The sequence below is a fragment of the Onthophagus taurus genome, chromosome 3 (assembly GCF_036711975.1).
Source record: "Onthophagus taurus isolate NC chromosome 3, IU_Otau_3.0, whole genome shotgun sequence".
NCBI lineage: Eukaryota > Metazoa > Arthropoda > Insecta > Coleoptera > Scarabaeidae > Onthophagus > Onthophagus taurus.
The window spans coordinates 7,832,120-7,853,386 of NC_091968.1; the positions used below are offsets into that span (position 1 = coordinate 7,832,120).

A 21,267-nucleotide genomic window follows, 5' to 3' on the forward strand; every position below is an offset into this window, starting at 1 on the left:
TAATGTATGCTGACGATTTAAAACTCTTTCTCCGTATCTCCTCACCTCTTGATTGTTCTAGACTGCAATCTGACTTAAACAATCTACATGCTTTTTGCTTAAATAATAACAAGTGTGATTCTCCAACGCTTGTTGGTTCTATATGTGTTCATGTTCCTCCGAGATTACTTCGCTTTGATTTTCTATTTATGACACCTACTCCTAGAACTAATGCCTGTCAAAACTCTCCTCTATAGAGAATGGCAAGATCAGCAAATCGTGTTAACATAGATCTGTTTCAGCATTCTTTCTATGCATTTAAAAAAACTGCTCTTTGCTGCAGTTGTTGTGTTGCCTCGAGCGTTCATTTGATATTTGATTTATGATCTATTTACATCACCTAGACTTTGCTTTAGTTTTTTTCCTTTTGATTCACTTTTGTACCATTAATATTAAGTCGTTATTATTATTGTGAACTGTAATTTTATTTGTATACAATTGGTTGTTTGTGGTACAGTGTTATTGGATTCGACCTGTTTCTGTACCCACATGAGATAAATAAATAAAACTGCTTCTTCTAATTCCACATGAAGGGGTTAATTATTATAAACTTATGGAACTAAAACTTTGAATATCTCAACTATGGACCTTTTTCGGACCTATGTTTATTAGGCTTTTTTTGTCAATTTTTGATCAGAGAATACGCTGGTAAAGTATTGTACAATCGTTGCGGGACACCTGTATATTGAATTGAAAACCTAACCCATGTTCATCTTTTTTCCCAAAAGTCACATCGCCATTACATGTTTTACATTTTAAAATGTTAGAGCAGGAAAAACCAGCGTATTATTTATTATTCTAAATAATATATTACTTGGCGTAACAAAAACGTTGAAATCCTTCCTATTTTTTTCACGGATGTATTAGCGAATTGCGATTCCTTTTTATTCGAAAATCGGTTACCATAAAACTTTTTTTTCCGATTTCGATGACTAGGACGATTTGTAGATTGTTTTCCGCACTTCTTGTCATAGTACATTGTTGTGATACACACAATTAACTTAACACTTTACTACTAAGAACCGAACAGAAACTTTTTCCTCATATATTTATTATTTTAATATTAGCGCGACAAAAAACGTATATTTGAACGAATACGGAATTTTACTTCACATTTAAGGCAATAAAATTATGTAGCAACATTTTTTTCGATTTTTTTGATCTAACTAACCAGAATGGACCCTTAATCCGTTATATCGAGGTTTTACTGTAATTTGAAATTATATTGGCATGTTGCATTTTAGTTTTAGTTTAGTTTTCTTAGTCGGTTGGATTAATTCTTTCAATATATTTGCCATAAAAACACTTAGGGATTGATAGATATCTTAACAACTCGTAAGCAAATGTTGGTGGGTTATTTGAGTTAAGACTGGTGACTTCACATAAATATTCACCTCGTTGAAATTATTTACATTTTGAGGTCGAGGTGATGTATATCTTGATTTTCTGCGAGGTAGAATTGAAGGATATTAAGCAATAGGTAATAATATTACCTATGCGAAGTTAGCTCCTAATTAGATAGGATTTTACATGTATAGTATTTTGATTATAACAAGAGAACCAGTCAACCGATTTCGATAAACATTGTCTCATTCGAAAGCTTAATCTTTGACCAATACAAAAGTAGAACTGCCCGATTCGAAATCTCTTTCGAATTTCGTTAAAACGCCAACATAATACGAAGGTACACGAAAATAACACAAAAATGACCTTTTTTAAGTGGTGATAACTCGTAAACGATGTATCCGGTGATCAAGATCTATACATTATTCGATTCGTCATAGTGTCTTCTATCTAAATCACAAAATCCCCCCGATTCAATTCCCCCGATTTCAATTCGCTCCCGTTAACCTTGTACAGCACTCGGAATGACACCGTGTTCGGCTCGTTGTTTATGCATGTGTGAACGCCCGAAAGTTTAGCCCCCAATATAAAAAAAATAATTTAAACTAAATCGACTATAATTATAGAACGGTTTGACTGATTTTAATGTCTTATATCTCAATTAAAAGTTTGTGTCTGGTTGAATGCGGTTGTCGAAATGCCCGATTCGAAATATTTAATGATTTTGATTAAAACACAAAAAACGAATTAATCAAACACATCAATTATCTCCTTAACTAATTGACCAATTTTAGTCATCAACATCTCGATCAAAAGTATGATCTTCAATGAATGCGAAGGTGGAAATGCCCGATTTCAAAATTTACTAATTACCTATGTACGGCTATTGAAATGACTCCATGAAATGAATCTGCCGACTGGAAGTCTAGCCCTCAATAAGAAAAAAATAATTTTGATTACATTCGCTATAACAAAAGAACGGTTTGACGGATTTTAATGTTTTATATCTCAAACGAAAGCTTGCGTCTGGCTGAATGTAGAAGTTATAAAAATTAAATTAACAAGGCGTATACACGCATAATATTGTATTACATGAAACTGTAAGTGCATTTTTCTCGAAACATCCTTTTTACATCTGGTTAACACGATTCCTAAAAAACTACTCATTCGATTGACTTGAAATTTGAACTGCACTTTCAAATAGCATCTTTCTATCGTATGACCTGCAGAGAAACTGATACGATATATACATGATTTTTTTTTTGAGATAAACTTATCGATTTGAAGAACAGAATCGATTATCTTAAGTTGACTAGGCCATTTTGCCAATAATATTTTTTTGCTTAGTTCTACTTCAAACGATAATCACAAGTACATATATAGAAAAGAACATCATTTGATATTTGAATTTCAGATTATTTCAAGGATAGATATTATGTCAACCAGCAACTTAGACAATCCACGCACCAACTTGGTTGAGGGACAATGTAAAGATTATTTTCTATAAACAATTCTTTTTAAATAAGTAAATATATCATGAAAACATATGCAAAAAAGATTAAATTGAAATAACACATAATTTGGTAGCAAAAAATTCCCAAAGAAATCATATTATTTGATACAAAAAAAAGAGACACCCCCAAAAAAGTTTGAATTAGATTATACTAGTATTATTTGGAGTGGTTTACACTCAATTTCAAATTATTTCATGTTTTGACAATGTTGATAATTAAAGCTTTATAATTTTTCAAGCACAAAATGCAAAAATTTATTGAATGGTACCGTTTTTATGAGTAGCGTTCAAACGCTTTTTATCTGCAAAAAATTACACCGTTCAAATCGCCAATTTTTCCGATATGTTTTGGTCAATTATTAAAATTGAAAACGACTCACCGATGTTGTTTCCCTTGGATTTTACATCGAAGCTCAGTTGGGAAAAAAAAAAATAAATTAATTTATTGTAACAAAAAAAAGAATTAATACGATACCTTCACATCCTTCAACATCCATAAAATAGCAATCCCATGATGTCCTATATCACATCACTAATATCACCTAACACTTAGCATAAATATAGCACGCATTTATCACTTAATTTAAGTAATAAGTTTTATTTTTCTAAACTACTTTATCACCCTTAAATGCCCGCATATCAACTAAAAAGCGTTATTAGCGAATCAACTTCCAAACATCCCCTCCTTAATTTATTGTGGGAAGAAGGAATACTGGAGGTGAATAAACAAAAAATGTAAAGACGACGGGCCGAAGCGGTTTTAAATCGTTTTTTGGTTTTAAAACTCAACCTTACTCGTTAAAAAAATTACTCGTTTTCTCGAAACATTTCAAATAAAAGTTACGTCATTTTACTAAAATAAAATCAAATTTCAATGTTTAACACTTTCTGCAAAAGAAAGTCTATCCCCCAATATAAAAAAAATAATTTAAACTAAATCGACTATAATTAGAGAACGGTTTGACGGATTTTAAAGTTTTATACAGGGTGTCAGATAAAAAACGCCCCAAGCTGTAACTCTGTCGTTTACATTCCGATTTTCATGAGCGAGGTATCAAATGAAATGGTTTGATGAATACTATGATTCATGCTACAAATAAATTTTTTCCAACGCCATCTTCAATTTCAAACGATTATTAACTTTTGTTTTTTAAATTGCTGCATATAATATTTTTCTTCGCGTTATTGGATAGAGTTTGGTTTTCTGAATCCATTGATGTACAATACATCCATTTAAAATGTAATTTTAGCAGAGAAAAGACACCTCTATACAGCCTGATTCAGAGTAAGCGCCTTATTTTTTTTAGCCACTCTATGAGTACTACTTTCAAAATATTTGGCAGTAATATGTTTTAGGACATTAGATCCTAAAAACATTCTTTTTACGATAGTATTTTGTTTTTCTTAAAAATTCATTTCTTTCCCCGTCAAAAAGCAATCTAACATTTTAATCTAGTAGCGCATGAATGTTTTACACTCGATGTTATTTTTGTCCAAATAAATAAATAAGTAGATGTTTATTACAAAATAAAGCTTAATTGTTTCTTTTGTATCTAGCGCTACTTGATGAACAGTTTCCGAACATTCTCTTAAAGACACTTGTGTTATACTGTAGTGTGCCATGGGAAAAAATAATCATTTACAACTGCTTCAGGCATTGAAATATCTTTTAATGACTATTATGTTATTAGTATTGCGTGTTATTTTTTCCATGGCACACTACAGTATTACAAAAGTGACTAAGACGATGTTCAGAAAATGTTTTAATTGTTTTTCTCTGCTAAAATTACAATTAATGTTAATGTATTGTACAACAATGGATTCAGAAAAAAAATCTCTATGCAATAACGTGAAGAAAAACATACCGAGCAAGCTCTATCCAATAAAAAATAAAAAACTATTAAACTATTAAACATTTATCCAAGGTTTGAAATTGTGTTTGTTTAATACTTTCTTCACGTTCGATGGGCAATTTTACAAACAAATTTATGGTCTACCCATGGGTTCCAGTTTAAGTGTCAATACGAGCGGAATTTATTTAAACAACTTATTAGATACACAATTGGAAAAAGAAACAATACCAGAATTGTTTATCACTAAATATATTGATGACATCTTTGTGTTAATACCGAAAGACAAAACAGAAACTTTATTAAAGAATTTAAATAGGCACGATAGAAAAATCATATTTACTATCGAGAAGGAGAAAGATGGCACATTACCATTCCTTGATGTGGAAGTAATATTAAATGGAGAAACAAATAAAATCACAACTTGTTGGTATAAAAAGGAAAAAACGAGTGATAGAATATTAAACTTTCACTCTAACCATCCTCGCCCACAAATATTGAATACAATGAATAATTTAATTGTTAGAGCATTGAAGCTGACTGACCAACCCACTTAAAAAGTATTAAGGAAAAAATTTATAAATAATTTTTACCCTAAATCTCTGATTAATAAAGCATGGTTTAGTAACATGGTGAAAATCAATGTAGAAAACAATATAGCAGTAGATCCGAATTTAGAGAATGGACATTCACATCATAATAATGATCAATTTTCCGGAAAGTTGTATAATAAAATTTGTCATATACCGAGTTTGACTAACAAAATAACAAAAACCTTCAAGAAATATGCACATGTGGAAGTTAAATTTGCGAAATATAATAACAATAAATTAAACGTCCATCTTAGGCAAATGAAAGATAGAATACAAACGGAAGATAGAAAGAATATAGTGTATAAGTTGGATTGTCAAGATTGTCAGAAATCATACATTGGCGAAACTAAGCAAAACTTTGTCACAACACAAATACGACGTAAAACAAGAAGACAAAACAGCCTTAAGTCATCACGCAAATATATTGAAACATACTTTCAATTTTGAGAAACCAATTATAATGGACATAGGTAGAAACACGACTTTTAGGAAGCAACTTGAGAGTATACTAATAGTAAAGATATAAGAAATGGCTCACATATATATACCAATAGATGGAGCCTTATAATATAAAATACATGGTTAAATAAAAACTAGTTTTTAATGCGTGTGATGACGAGGTAGAAGACCGTACTCTCGATGTAACCGTTGAGGCGTAGATTTTTGACGTATATTGGTTTACCGAGTTATAATTAGTTTTTATTAAGTTTTAAATTGTGATGTATAAAAATATTACTATTGACGATTAGTTTTGGGTAAGTTATCACTTATCACGTTATGATAGTCGAATATTTTTGAACGTCGGATTGAGGTTAAAATATCATTGTTGCAGATCAAAGTTAATAATTGTAAGAATTATTGTATTTGAAGATGGAATAAATTTCCGAAACGTCATACAAAAAAATGTTACGTTGAAATATTATATTTCAAAAAAATTAGAGGTTAAATAAATGGTTCTCAAATGTGTCTTTTTTATTGAGAAAAACACATGGTTGTTTGACTTATTTTATAAATAAAAAAATTAATACCGAGCAATTTGAAAAACAAAAGCTAATAATAATAATAATTATTATTTATTGTGCCAACACATGATACAACAAACCAAAAAAAAAACAAATACAATTCATAATATTCAATAAAAAAAATACAAATCAATAAAATAATTAAATTAATCAATAATAACTCAATTAGATATATTAGCACAAATGGTGAAAGAACAGATAAAAATCTGGTTTAACTTCCCGTGAGACAAAAAAAAAGAATAAACAAACAAAATAAAAATGCATAATATAAAATAAAAAATAGAAAAAACTGAGCAATAATGAAACTTATTTACATAGTACCAAATTTCATAATCATTAAAACAAAACTAACCAAGCACGAAAAACCTATAGTCGACCATACAACATGTCTCGCAACACTAAAAATCTAAATTTCGCGATAGAGCCAGCACAGCTCACGGAATCAGGGATCACGGAATCAATAATCGCCTAAAACTGAAGATGGCATTGGAAAAAAATTATTTGTAGCATGAATCATAGTATTCATCAAACCATTTCATTTGATACCTCGCTCATGATAATCGGAATATAAATGACGGAGTTACAGCTTGGGGCGTTTTTTATCTGACACCCTGTATCTCAATCGAAAGTTCGGGGGCTAGGAGATAATTGATGTGTTTGATTAATTCGTTTTTTGTGTTTTGATCAAAATCCCTAAATATTTAGAATCGGGCATTTCGACAACCGCATTCAGCCAGACACAAACTTTTAATTGAGATATAAGACATTAAAATCCGTCAAACCGTTCTCTAATTATAGTCGATTTAGTTTAAATTAATTTTTTTATATTGGGGGCTAGACTTTCGGGCGTTCACACGTGCATAAACAACGAGCCGAACACGGTGTCATTCCGAGGGCTGTACAAGGTTAACGGGAGCGAATTGAAATCGGGCATTTTGTGATTTCGATAGAAAACACTATGACGAATCGAATGACATATAGATCTTGATCACCGGGTACATCGTTTACGAGTTATCACCACTTAAAAAAGGTCATATTTGTGAGTGCGGGAAGTTAGCCCCCATTTTTTGATTTTTAAATTTTTTTTTTGTTGTTCTAGAGTTGTTCTGCATTGTTCCAAAGCGGCGAATCGAAAAAATATAAACTCTGCGAGAAAACCGAAAAAACAGGTTTTTTGACTAGCCCCCCATTTTTGGAAAAATCAAATTTTCTTTGTTGTTTTGGGTTGTTCTAGAAAATCAAAATTATGGGATACAGCATTACGAAGTTATAACTAAAAATAGGTTTGGCCGCCGAAATTTCTAGTTGATTGCTGTGACCATAGTTTTTCTATTATATTATCAATTCTATATTACAAATATATACTTATTATAGCTAACGTAATCTGGAACAGCTATTATTTTCACTGGAACGACTCTCTAAAGGCACTTTACTCTTTGAAAATTAAAGTTTTTGGAAGTTTCAGTCAGTAATTCTTGTGTCAGCGGTTTTATATTACACAATAGGAATTAAAAAACACAGAACAATCTAAAATAACTCAAACTTTGCCGATTCAAATTGTTCTAGATGAGATGTGTTTTACGTTTAACACGGACATTAATTTTGCAAAATCACATATTTTTTGTTGCTCTAAATTGTTCTTGTTGTTCTAGATACTTAAAATGTTTATTTAATCACTGCGGCTTTAGTTCTTTTAATGTTTCATATTAAAAATTAGTACTTACAACAATTAAAACAATTCAGAACAGCTGTTATTTTCACTGGAAAAACCTTAAATTTGAGTTGTGATATCGGACAGGTTTTGTTGAATCAGTGAACCCAACCTTTAATATAATAATAGTTTTAAAAAATTAAAAAATATGGAATAATCTGACCATATAATTTCCTAAAAATCACCTTTCTCTTTAAACTTATAATAGTAAAACATAAGATGCGATTTAAAGTGTATTTTATTTTGTATAAACTAAGTAATAAATTAATAAATAAACTAAACTAACAAATAAAACAGTAACTATTCGATCAGTATTACTATATCAGTACAATAACTTATTCTAAGGTAAACTATAACTAAATAAACTAAATTATGTAAATAAACTAATATCATGGAATAATACGGTTACATCACTTTGCTCATTTATAAACATATAGGTATGCACATTTGTGCATTTATTTCAGTAGCTTCTTCAACTTGTACGGATTTTTTTCGTAAGTCATTAAATAATATCCAATTGACATTGTTGGGCACAAATGCCGGGTAGTGTCCTACATCATTCAAAGATTGAGTACCTTCGTAACTGATGATACCTGCGGGGATATAGAATTTGTTGTGGAGTTACAAATTGCATGCGTAATCACTCGATTTTGTTTTATTGTTCTCTCCATTCGTTGTTTCTATAAACAGACCACATTTTTTTGCAATTGTTGCTTGGAGTTTGCATGTAGTTTTCTATTACTTGCTTTAGCTGTGCATAGCCAAATATTGTTACGATGTCAATGTCGATTGGTAAAATTAGGTTTTTATGGAAAGTAACGTTTAAACAATTATTGCAGTTTTTAGTCCTACAATAACTAAATTCTTCTTTAAATAGTTGTGTGCAAAGAAACGCAATATTTGAAATAGCATTCACTATTATCACGCCAGCAATATTCTGGCTTCCAAAATAATTTATTCCTGTTAATAGTTCAGCTCTTTTTTTATATGTTGCTTTACTAGAACCGGTTTTTAAAAATAATTTTAGGAAACTAAAGCAATCTGTGCAAACATTCTCAACATGATTTCTAAATGAATTGTGTGTACGGGCAAATGCTAAACTATGAAATATACTGTCGAATCCGCAAGTGGTTTGAACAATATATTTTTTATTGAAATAGATATTAATGAAACTTACTTATGAACTTATGAAAGAATTACTAACTGAAACTTCCAAACATTTTAATTTTCAAAGAGTAAAGTGTTCTTTATAGTATTATAGTATATTGTATAATAAGTATATATTTGTGATATGGAACTGAAAATAGAAAAACTATGGTCACAGCAATCAACTAGACATTTTGGCAGCCCAACCTACTTTTAAAATTTAAACTATAAAAAAACTTCTTACTTGCTTAATATCAATTTATTCGGAACCGGTTTCGAGCTTTGCCCATCATCAGCCGAATCTACGTAAAAACAATTATATTACGACTAATTAAATATAACGAGAAACATAATAAAAATATTACAATCATAAACTTACTGTCAAATAGTTAAAAAGTAACCCACGACGTCATTAAAACAAAAATTATGAAAAGAATACATATTGAAATATATCAAACATTAATGATGTATGTTATTGTGACTTCCAGCCTAGTTTCTCCATTTCCAATTCACTGCAATTCATTAATAATACCAAGAATATTGACCTTAATAATAAAATCTTTATCTCCTTTGATGTCACAAATCTATATTCAAATATCCCCATAGAATATACTCTTCTACTTGCGTCACATATTTTTCAAAAATTCAGTAACAACACTACTATTGTGAATCACCTAAGCACAATTTTGAGACACATTGTTACACAGAACTACTGCCTTTTTGATAATAATTACTACAAGATTAACGAAGGCCTGCCCATGGGTATGTCATTATCAGGGCTTCCATCTGAAATATTCCTCGACCACACTGAAAATACTTTTATTATTAATGACAGGAATCCTTTTAAACAATACATAACTACTTAGGTTAGCTATGTTGACGATGTTTGTTGTATATGGGATGGAGATCTGCTCTCACTGGAGCTCTTCCATAACTATATTAATCAGCTACACCCTAATCTGAATTTCACTTTGGAAATAGAAAAAAACAAAACACTTAATTTTCTCGACTTGCAACTTAAGAATATAAATAATAAAATCTGTTTTGATATCTTTCGAAACCGACCCCATATATTGGCGATCTTCCGTTTTTTATTCAATAGAGCCCTCAACTACTCACTTTCAGAAGAAGATAGAACAAAAGAATTTACCTACATTTATAAACTTGCCATGGCCAATAACTTTCCAAATAAAATTATTGATAAACTCCTATATAAAATAAAATTTCAGAAAGATCCATTATAGTTAAAATGTAAAGAACCTAAGACTTACAAACCTATACCTTTTAATAATATTACATTACAGTCCAAAAATATTTTTTCTAAGTATAATATATCATTGGCTTTTTCCAATAATAATTCTAACCTGAAATTACTCTCAAATTGTCATATGGAGAAGATAGACACTCTTGACAAATGCGGTGTTTATTCTATAGAATGTGCTAACTGTGATGGAATATACATAGGACAAACAGGAAGAAGATTAGGCATACGAATACAAGAGCACAAGAATAAATGTAATTCAAATGTCTACAGACATCACTCTAACACTGGACACATAATAAATTATAATAATGTTAAAATCATTCATCAATGTAGTAAAAGCCCAAAAATGGACTTACTAGAACAATATGAAATTTATAAATTCAAGAGAGAAAAAGAATACACATTATTGAATAATCAAATCGACATTGAATATAGAATATAATCCTTTATTTAAATATTTAAAAGATTCTCCTATATAGTGTGATGCGAATTATGTTATTTATTGGTTATATTTTTATTGTCTGTAATTTTTCTTAAAAATTCATGTCGTTTTTCGTTTAGGCTCTTGTAACCGGTTTTATTTTTCTGTTTCATAGTCGTTTTTCTCGTGCTCATGTCAAGTTTTGTTCGTGCGTTTCGTTCTTTTTAAAGTGTTTTACAATATTTCATCTATACAATTTTATTTATACACTGTGTTTTTAACTTTAATTGATCACAATAACATACATCATTAATGTTTGATATATTACAATATATATACAATATATAACAGCTGTTCTGAATTGTTTTAATTGTTGTAAGTACTAATTTTTAATATAAAACTTTAAAAGAATTAAAGCCGCAGTGATTAAATAAACATTTTAGAACAACAAGAACAATTTAGAACAACAAAGAATATGTGATTTTGCAAAATTAATGTCCGTGTTAAACGTAAAACACATCTAGAACAATTTGAATCGGCAATTTGTTTGAGTTATTTTAGATTGTTCGATGTTTTTTAATTTTTATTGTGTAATATAAAACCGCTGACACAAGAATTACTGACTGAAACTTCCAAAAACTTTAATTTTCAAAGAGTAAAGTGTCCTTTAGAGAGTTGTTCCAGTGAAAATAACAGCTGTTCCAGATTGCGTTAGCTATAATAAGTATATATTTGTAATATGGAATTGATAATAGAAAAACTATGGTCACAGCAATCAACTAGACATTTCGGCGGCCAAACCTATTTTTAGTTATAACTTCGTAATACCTCTCTTAAGCTGGCAGGACCATAATGGCAGAACCGATTGAGACCTATTGGATTATTTAGTACTTATTTTGTACTAATTTGTACCACCAATAAAAAATTTGTACTTTTTGCCATTAAAGAGAAACTCGTGGCGCTGCTAGCTTAATATTAAGCTAGCAGGACCACTTCAAAAAAACGACGTAAAGAAATAAAACAAAGGTGGATTTAAGAAGATCTGAATTTGTACTAATTTGTACCACCGATAAAAAATGTGTACTATATGCAGTTAATAAAAAGCGGGGACGGAAAAGACTAAAAGAAATAAAACAAATGCACTGCGTGAAAAAATATTATTTATAAAACAATCTTTATTGTAACAATGTAAAACAAAGTACACCGTGTATATTAATACAATGACAAAACCTTTACATGTCATTTATAATAACAATCAACAAGAAATAATAATGACTGCGTTACTAACGGTATAACTGCCGCTTTCAATTTTCACTGCATTTAAAGAAATATTATTACCATTTTGTAAAATTGGTAAGTTTGCAGCCTTTTTTTGCTGTAAGAGCGTCTATTATCTTATGTGGGTTTATTATTATTTTTGCATGCAGGACATGAATTATTCAGATCTGATGTTAAACTGACGTTGGAATCTTCCGAATCTGCAGGCGATATACAGGGTGATTCAAAAAACCGCTGACAGACTTCTAGGGCAGGTAATACATCAAAAATTAAGATGAAAAGTCTTAATATACATGGGGTCGCAAATGCCTCCTTAACGAGATATAGCGGGTCAAAGTTTCTTTAAAATTAAACATTATCTGCAATAAAAAGCCCTTTTTTAAAAATATTTTCAACTCCACTGCTGATTTTGTCAAACGTGCAGTATTTTCGTGTAAAGTGATCAATTATCTATCAATTGGTGTCTTGCAAAACTTTGATTAAACGAACAGTTTTTGATTGAATTAACAAATTTTCTACAAACGTGGTTTTCTTAAAAACTATTGCTTTGATCAAAGTTTTGTAAGAGACCAATTGATAGATAATTGATCACTTTACACGCGTAGAGAGCAATGGCGTAGAGAATATTCTTAAAAAAGTGCTTTTTATTACAGATAATGTTTAATTTTAAAGAAACTTTGATCCGCTATATCTCGCCAACGAGGCATTTGCGACCCCATGTATATTAAGTCTATTCGTCTTAATTTTTCATGTATTATCTACTCTAGAAGTCTGTGAGCGGTTTTTTGAATCACCCTGTATATGTATTGTTAGTATTGCTTTCCGCGTCGACAATTTTCAGTGCACCACGTAAATATTGTACGTGTTTCTGTATAAAAGCATCAATGCGTAGTAATGAACAATTTTTTAATAATAATGTTTTTAATTTATTAAACTCACTTTCCACTGGTGCACTTGAAGCTGGTAGGTCTTAGCATTAAACTACCGCCCCCGTATTTTATTAACTGCATATACTACACATTTTTTATCGGTGGTACAAATTAGTACAAATTCAGGTCTTCTTAAATCCACCTTTGTTTTATTTTTTTAAGTTGTTTTTTTGAAGTGGTCCTGCTAGCTTAATATTAAGCTAGCAGCGCCACGAGTTTCTCTTTAATGGCAAAAAGTACAAATTTTTTATTGGTGGTACAAATTAGTACTGTATCCCATAATTTTGATTTTCTAGAACAATAACTAGAACAACTAGAACAACCTAGAACAACAAAGAAAATTTGATTTTTCCAAAAATGGGGGGCTAGTCAAAAAACCTGTTTTTTCGGTTTTCTCGCGGAGTTTATATTTTTTCGATTTGCCGCTTTGGAACAATGTAGAACAACTCTAGAACAATCTAGAACAACAAAAAATTTAAAAATAAAAAAATAGGGGGCTAACTCGCACTCCATTTATGTGTTATTTTCGTGTACCTTTGCATTTTGTTGGCGTTTTCACGAAATTCGAAAGAGATTTCGAATCGCGCATTTCAGTTTCGTATTGGTCAAAGATTAAGCTTTCGAATGAGACATTGTTTATCGAAATCGGTTGACTGGTTCTCTTGTTACGCGTTAAGGGTAGTTCTAGAAAAATTAGGGGCTAACTTCGCATAGGTAATAATATTGCAGTTTTCGAAGCAACTCGAAAACTCAAAATCATTTATGTGATGAATCATAACAGTAAAAAGTTATTTCTGAGTATCTAAACGAAATACATTGTTGATTACATCAATTTGGACACACACCAAACGAATTAATCTATTTTTCAACAACAACAAAAAAAAGCATAAAATAACTAACGTGGAGGTGAAATGAGCTGTTACATAATTCATAATTTCCGTGTCTTACTCATATTACTATGTCTACTCTCAGCCAATTGAAATTAACTTCTTATAAACAAATTAATCGTGGTACTTGTTAATCTGGTTGGTTATCTCCCATCTCGACGATTTATCTTACGAATACTTGCGGCACCGGACGAAGCCGTCTCACATTATTCCATCGCAAATTGTAATTAAATGTGCCCGCCGAGCAAATTCTATTCAATTGTCGTCTTAGATTTTGCATACTCACGCTACCCGGGGCGGTTAAACCGACGTCTTTGGCGCCGCTCGTGACGTTGTTGTAAATATATTGAGCAAATATGAAAGTCTGCATACCTACCGGTCGGTCTTTTAGAACGAAAACCAAACGCATTGAACAACTTTGGTAAACGGAAAGAATTTGTTTGGTCGTGTGTCCAAATTAGTGGGATCGATAGGAAATTTTCTTTAGATGCATGAAAACACCTTTTTAACTTTATGTCACGGTTCGATACGATTTGAAAGGATACCGAGAAATGTTAAGTCGATGTTTGTTAAAATGAGTGTAATCAATGTCTATATCCTTAGGGAAATTGTTTGAATGAGCTTTTAGCTTGCAGGAAATAAGTAAAACCGGTTAGAGAATAAGCCGCTTTAATGAAATGGGTGCGACCAAAAATAAAGAATAAAAAGTCAAAAAAAAATGTGGAGTAACGTCTCGCACGATTCGCAAGTTACGAGCTTCTCTGACAGATAAACGTTTCACCAATTAAATAAGGACTTCAAGCAAGAATATCCTTCTTCGTTCCGACAGATAAACTTTTTCAGTAGGACGTATCGAATTCGAAATAGCGATTTTAATAAAAAAAATAGCGACGAAAGTGGGATCACTTCGTATACTAACATAAGTCAGATGGAGCTCACGATTCCGTTCACTAAATTTGCATAAATGACGCGGATTATAATCCACTAATCCGGTATTAGAAACGACATCATGAAGAAACGCATGCGTCAATGTGGTAATTGACGACCCGGTGACGCCCCTACACCGTTTTTTTTTATTCGCGCTCTTTTATATCGGTTCGCGTTTTCGGAGCTCGTTAATCGAGTAGGATTCTTATCGTTTTTTATGATTTTTTTCTTCTTAAAACGTGTACAGAGAGACAGCTGAAAAACGACTTGCGGGTCTTAAGCCCCCATCGTGAGGTCAATTCCGATGGATATTTTTGAATCCGTTGAGATTTAGTGTACCCGAAATAAATGAAATCCAATTATTTTTCGCCTTTTTTTGAAATCGACCTGAATTTGTCTCAAAACGTTATACAAAGTCGAAATAACTTTCTCCGAAAAATCTTTTCATTTAATCTTGCGCGAAAATTAATAAGACTTGAAATAGAAGTAAGAAAGAAAGTTTTCTTTTTTGGCTTGGTTGCTTATAAATCTTTCACCGCACAGTAGAAGTGTTTAAAATTGGAGGAGACAATGGAATCCCAAACAAACGTCCACGGCTGATTTACTTCCTATTATATCGTCAAGTTCGTGGAAGCTTGTAAATTGGCGAAAGAGATCGACTCGGAATCTGCTACTAACAACGATTTTACACACCCACCCGAGTTAATATATCGTCCGTGTTCTTTTGTCGGGTCTTCTTTATACTAACAATGGTACGACGTAAATGGCGTCCTCTACGAGATCTTTAAGGGCGTTAAAACGACCCAAACAGACCATTTAAGTGATCTTTATTATAAATAAAGATGTATGCAGTACGTAATTTAAAATTTATTATTCAATGCATTTAATTTTTGATTTTTAGCGAATCTTTAGTATAATTCAAGAATCATCATGTCAGAACTTACGTGGAAAAGTTTAGATACTGTTTTCAAAATAATAGCTTCCAGAACACTGTTGTTCAAGGTTTTGACTAATGGATACCGGATAGTTACCAAATATCGGGCTTTGATCGGATATTAAAAATCTATCACTTAGTACTCCACCATTCACAGGAATTAGTATCTCTTTTAGGTGTTGGACACTGCAGATAATGATCAATTTATATCAGGTTTGTCATTAACAACCTCATTGTAACAATCCCAATACAATATATAAAATCTCTTGTTGCAGTTTCGTCTAGTTTTCTTTTCTTCGTTTGTAATTCACTGTTATCGAACTGTCGCTGTTATCACTTTCGATTATTAATTAAAGTATCTTCTTTTTAATGCAACAAGCCGTTTTGAAAAATCACCGTTAGTTATTGAGAAATAAATTTTTGCAATGATCGACAAATTTTTCGTATTTTACAATTTTCACCGATTAAGTTTTAAAAATTCGTATAAAATCCAATTCTTGGAATATGAGTATGAAAATTTCCCAAAGTGTTAATAAAAGTGTCCTCTTTCCAATCAACCAACCCGTTTTGCAAAATTACTTTTAGTTTTTGAGAAAACAATATTTCAAGGTTTGATAAAATTTTCGATGTTGCAATTTTCAGCTATAATTTTAAAAATTCGCTATAAAATTAATTTCTTGAAGAATCCTTGTGGAAATATCACCCATTATTAATTAAAGTAGCTTCTTTTTAATTCAAAAAGCCATTTTGAAAAATCACTTTAAGTTCTTGAGAAATAAATTTTTGAAATAATCGACAAATTTTTCGAATTTTGCAGCTTTCACCGATTAAGTTTGAAAAATTTGTATAAAATCCAGTCCTTGGAATATGAGTATGAAAATTTCTCAAAATGTCAATAGAAGTGTCCTCTTTCCAATGAACCAACACGTTTTGAAAAATAACTTTTCGTTTTTGAGAAAACAATATTTAAAGTTTTAATAAAATTTTCGATGTTGTAATTTTCATCGATAACTTGCAAAATTCGCTATAAAATTAATTTCTTGAAGGATCCTGGTGGAGATATGACCAATTATTAATTAAAGTATCCTGTTTTGAATGCAAAAAGCCGTTTTGAAAAATCACTTTCAGTTCTTGAGAAATAAATTTTTGAAATAATCGACAATTTCTTCGAATTTTGCAATTTTCGCCGATTAAGTTTTAAAAATTCGTATAAAATTAAGTTCTTGGAATATGGGTATGAAAATTTCCGAAAGTGTTAATAAAAGTGTCCTTTTTCCAATGAACAAACCCGTTTTTAAAAATAATTTTTAGTTTTTAAGAAAACATTATTTGAAGTTTTGATAATATTTTCGATGTTGCAATTTTCATCGATAATTTTCAAAATTCGCTATAAAATTAATTTCTTGAAGGATCCTTATGGAAATATCACCAATGATTAATTAACGTATCTTCTTTTTAATGCAAAAAGCCGTGTTGAAATATCACTTTCAGTTCTTGAAAAATAAATGTTTGAAATAATCGACAATTTCTTCGAATTTTGCAATTTTCGCCGATTAAGTTTTAAAAATTCGTATAAACTTCAGTTCTTGGAATATGAGTATGAAAATTTCCGAACTTGTTAATAAAAGTGTCCTCTTTCCAATACACCAACCCGTTTTTTAAAATAATTTTTAGTTTTTGAGAAAACAATATTTGAAGTTTTGATTACATTTTCGATGATGCAATTTTCATCTATAACTTTCAAAATTCGCTATAAAATTCATTTGTTGAAGGATCCTTGTGGGAATATCGCCAATTATGAATTAAAGTATCCTCTTTTTAGAGTTACTTCGTTAGTTAAATCAGCATCAAAAAGGTTCATTTTGTATCTTGGATTCAAATAAGTTGACAGCATCTTATCAGCTTTATTATAACCATAATGGCCGGATAGATATGCCGGATAAATGGATATCCGGCCGAAGGGGATGCCGAATATCCGGTATCCGGCTTTTCACAAAATCACTATCCGTTCCATCACTAGTTTTGACCTATTTGGACAGGCGGAATACTGCTTTCAAGACTACTTATTACTTTCAAAGACTTTAATAATAGTTTAGAAAAGAGATATGCTTTCCAAAAAGCTACCTACTGCTTCCAAAATGCTAGATACTGGTGGAAAAGATTACATTTTGATTTGAGAAGACTAGATAGTGCTAACAAACAACTACAAACTGATTGAAAAGACGAGATACAGCTTCCATAAGACTACTTACTGCTTTCAGAGCATTATATACTACTAGAAACGATTAGGACCTGCTTGGAGAAGATTAAATATTGCTGGGAGAAACTATTATCTGCTTGGAAAGACAAGATACTGTTTCTAAAAGACTATTAACTACTTTCAGAATGCTAAATATTGTTGGAAAGACTACCAATTGCTTGGAAAAAGCTAGATATTGTTGGCAAAAACTATTTAATGCTTTCAGAAGACTATATGTATACTGCTGCCAAAACACTACTAAGTGCTTGGAGATTACAATACTACTGGCTGAAGACTATTTACTGAAACCATTTTTCTGTTAAGTGATATCTTTTTGTGACCCTTCCATTACAGATTTAAAAATTGCTGCCAGAACACTCGATTCTTTGTTACCCAGATGCGATAACTTTAAACGTTACATTCGGATCCTCCTAATTTACTGATTTGTTTCAGGATTTTGTGTAGAAATTCCACTTTGAGTTAGGTTAATTAACATTTAAACCAGTGCGAATTTATCCAAATATTGGGTTAGACATGGAGTACAGGGTGGGTTGTAAATTTCGGGTGCGTCTTCAGACAGAGATTACATTAAACCTGATACTTTCTAGTTCTAGGTCTAGTGTTAGTTCTAGTTCTTAATGTTGTATAGATTAAAGTATATTTTTATTGAAAGAAAAGTAGAACTAACACTAGACCTAGATCCAGAAACATTCGGGATCAGCCGTGCGTCTCTTAAGACGGCTAAACCTGAATGTTTCTAGTTCTAGATCTAATGTTAGTTCTAGTGATAGTGTTAGTGCAAAATTAGAACACTATGTTGCATATTTTTATTGCACTAAAACTAGAACTAACACTAAACCCGATATTTTTCAGTTCTAGGTCTAGTGTTAGTTCTAGTTTTACACTAATTGTATCACCAGAACTAACACAAGACCTAGAACTAAAATCGTCTTGAGAGACGTGTGACGAAAACCGAATGTTTTTAGTTTTCGGTCTAGTGTTAGTTCTAGTATTGACATAGAGTCCATTGACACACAGTCTATCTAACAACAGGTATTCAGTCGTTATGCATCGAAAACCTAAGAAGAATAAGGGTGTTTCATCCGTAAATATACGTTGTAATCTCAGCAAGTTTAGTGATAATAACTTTACATTTCAGTTTGATTTCAAACATCAGACAAAATCAGATTGATTAGGAGTTGACCGGTTTAATAGGAAAATGCATGGTTAACATTGCTTGTGCCGTTACATCGAAACTTTAATGTGATTTTTCGGTATGTTCCACACATTTCCGCACTTTCTTTTCATTTTTAACGTGTTTTCTTAGATCATTTTACATTGATTAAAAAAAAACGTGAATTTTTAAGCCACATGATGAATTGATAAGTGTTAACCCAGAGTTAACATTCGATTAACGCCAAGTTAAGCGTTAATTACCGCCCGATTTAGATTTTGGTTAATTATTTTTGTTTTTTTATTTAAATAAAATTAATTTAAATAAATTTAAGAAAAGTTGAACTAAAATTCATCAAAGGAAACTAGAAATTTCCTAATTATCCCATTTGGTTTTCGCCCAAAAACCATTTTCCCCACTATACATTTTTTTTTGGAAAATCTATCGCCTGTTACTTCTTAACGGCCGCCTCCTCTTCATTATATGTAACACTAACTCCTTCGAGCGGCTTTAAATATAAACACTCCGCGTCCAATTCTTCCTTGTTTTTATGGCGTCCGCGGCGACGCCTGATTTACGACGCCAGTTTACCTTCAAATGGTGTCGTCCCGTCGTAACGGCTATTTTCGGATTGCGCTCAAAGGGAGACGCGTAAATTAGAAATTACCAACATTTTTCAGCCGGTACCTTATACAAAGCACGGTTCGTTTTAACGATTAATTGCCCACGTCGTAACCAAGAAAGGATCTTTTCGATCAACAAGAGTGTGTTGCGTCGCGCGAAATGTCAACTTCTACCAAGAAACGACTCCCATAAACATACAATAAACGCATTTATAACGACGTGCTTTGTAAATTTGTAACTGTATCGGTTTTGATCGCTTTACCTACGCAACTTTATCGTTTAAGATTTATGTTAATTTCTTGTTTTAAATAATAAATACAACTGTATTTGTTTTTGTATTGTAGGTTGGCGCCAGTGGCTCGTCGACAACATGCTGTTTGTACATAGGTGAATAACAAAACGTCGACGTCGTCGGAGGTAAGTGAAATGGACCATGAATATTCAGCTAACTAGGAGAACTAGAGACGATTTATTATTATTATTTATTATCGTATTGATTATCGCATTGATTCAAATCAGTTGCAAATCATTTGAAAATCAAACGAAACGAAACGCGTTGATTTAGGGTTGATTTACACGAAACACAATTTTAAACTTGATTTCTAACGACTTCTCGTTTACTACAAAACAAAAAAAGCGTTTACGAAGGTGTACTTCGATTCGTTATTTCTTACCGGACACTTAAAGATACTCGATTTGCATTTTAATTATTTAAGAAACCGGGGTAACATTGATTTATTTCAACGAGACTTAAGGATTAACTTTCAGACACATAAAATGGGTAAAGAGAAAACGAACATTAGTTATTAAAACAGATTCAACACTAATTATTTTTATTTAGCTAAGGATTCAATTACAGGATATTCAAAAGTTTTAAATGCTACCAGAAAATGATCTTAAAGATCTTTAAGAAATAGATATTTACATCATTTCTCACTTTCCTAGATAGTGTTTCTTAACAATCATCTTTAAAGAAACAACTTTGAGGTAATCTAATAGAAAAATAATTTTTAAATCGATAAAGAAGAATAACATTTTTTCATATCAACCTTTGTTCTTGAGATATTTGACTTGAAAATATTAGTTTTTGTAAAAAATGCTCTCATTGATTCGTTTAAAAGAGAATATCTCAAGAATGAAAGCTAATACGGTGAAATGCTACTCTTTATTTTCGCTTACAAATTTATTTTTCTACTAGAAAATGACCTTAAAGTTTCTTAGCAAATGATCTCAATAAAGTAGGAGATGAAGAAATAAAAGTTTACCTCATAAATGTGATATTTTCTTCACTTTACCAGATGGTGTTTCTTAACCATCAATTTTAAAGATAAATCTATGCGCTAATCTGATAGAAAAATGATTTCTAAATTGA

At 31.2% G+C, this 21,267-nt stretch overlaps 2 protein-coding genes across 5 annotated transcripts in view; both read left to right on the top strand.

Moving 5' to 3' along the window:
• Positions 1-21,267, top strand: part of LOC111417220 (uncharacterized) — a 124,394-nt gene that overhangs the window by 57,585 nt on the left and 45,542 nt on the right. For both annotated transcript variants that reach the window (XM_071194806.1, XM_071194807.1), the window contains exon 2: positions 20,240-20,312. The gene's annotated coding sequence lies outside the window, so the exon portion shown is untranslated. The remainder of the gene's footprint in view (positions 1-20,239; positions 20,313-21,267) is intronic.
• The window catches only part of LOC111417579 (uncharacterized), a 245,495-nt gene that overhangs the window by 56,540 nt on the left and 167,688 nt on the right, over positions 1-21,267 (top strand). The gene's annotated exons all lie outside the window — the stretch shown is intronic.